This window comes from Octopus bimaculoides, chromosome 21 (genome assembly GCF_001194135.2).
Source record: "Octopus bimaculoides isolate UCB-OBI-ISO-001 chromosome 21, ASM119413v2, whole genome shotgun sequence".
Lineage (NCBI taxonomy): Eukaryota > Metazoa > Mollusca > Cephalopoda > Octopoda > Octopodidae > Octopus > Octopus bimaculoides.
Genome location: NC_069001.1, coordinates 1,266,781 through 1,268,268, shown reverse-complemented (window position 1 = coordinate 1,268,268; position 1,488 = coordinate 1,266,781). Strand labels below are relative to the sequence as shown.

General features: G+C 40.6%; 1 protein-coding gene across 3 annotated transcripts in view; it reads right to left on the bottom strand.

The window, feature by feature from the left end:
• The window catches only part of LOC106878658 (nuclear receptor subfamily 5 group A member 2), a 171,058-nt gene that overhangs the window by 61,966 nt on the left and 107,604 nt on the right, over positions 1-1,488 (bottom strand). The gene's annotated exons all lie outside the window — the stretch shown is intronic.

Sequence of the window (1,488 nt, the reverse complement as noted above, 5' to 3'; positions counted from 1 at the left end):
GGTATCTTCCAAGATCAAATTCCACCCTTAATGTTTTATCAAAAGGGCAAGGACTGAAGACAATTAAATCAACTTGCCCTCCTCTCCAGAACCTTTTGTGGCCTCATGCCTTCGTTAGTTTGGCATCTGGGCATTAGTTGTACCGAATCAGAGAGTTATGCCTAACAGCTGTTGGTACAGGCAGACAAAACGAGATGCTCAACCGACGACTCCCCACCGTGAAGATCACCTTGCTATCCTCCTTCAACTGGGAAGGGCAGATGGCAGGGAGGTAGTCTGTTCTGCTTTGTTTCATTTTGTCTGTCTAGTGGCTACATTGAGAGAGATTGAGAGCAAACAAGGCTTGTAAGGACTCGTGACAGAGGCTTTCTTCTTTGGTCAAGCCCTTGACCACCTTCAATATGGAAAGGAAGGGGAAGGCAGAGAGGAAAGTGCTCCTCTGCCATGAATTGGACATAAGCAAAATGACCGTGGCAGAAACGGTAAGAGGACATAGAACATCTCTAAGCAAGCACCTGTTGGTCAGAGAATGATATCTAGAAGAGGGTACATATCTTTGTTTGGTGGTCAGAGCATTCTTGGTATCTGTGGGGTTCCTTAACTGGCCCTAGAGATCAACTTGTGTCAGAAGGGTGGGATGAGGGAATTATTACCTATTTGTACAATACATACATTTTTATCTCATTCTAATAAGGTCTACCTACTTTGCCTTTCAACCAGCCAAGCTTTGGGGCCAATGTAATCAACTTGATGAGCCCATCAGACAAAAATGCCTAGTGGTATTTAGTCTGCCTTTACATTCTGAGTTCAGTTTGAACATAGAAGAGGGAGAACATTTTGGCTGGTTGTGGCCAGTGGAATTGCTTAAAGGGCTAATGACGAAGTCAACTGACACTCCCTCTTAGATATACCAACTGATGACTGCTTCTCCAGCAACAAACTTTGAGTAAGGAACAACAAATAGGCAACTTTACTAAGAATGTATGGCTATATATATACATTCACACACATATGAGTCTGTTCGGGCTTCTATGCACACACACATATATATATATATACACACACACAAATACATAAATGTACATTGTATTGAGGTGTATATGTCTGTGTATATATATATGTGTGTGTGTGTGTATATATATTATATATATGCGTACGTATTGTTTTGGAGTATGAGTGTTTGTGTACGTTTATATATATATTGTTTTTGCATGCACACATACACACATTATATATATTACAGAACATTCCTTTTGTTTGTCTAACACACACACACACACACAGATGTAATACATTAACAACACCCTACAGACACACACACACACAAACAAACACACACACACACACACACAAACACACACACACACACACACACACACACCACAACCACCCTATCAACCTCCAACACCAAACAGGTCAGATACAGAACTTCATAAAACTTATATTTCAATCATATTTAAACACCAATATTATGGCGGCAATGGAGGT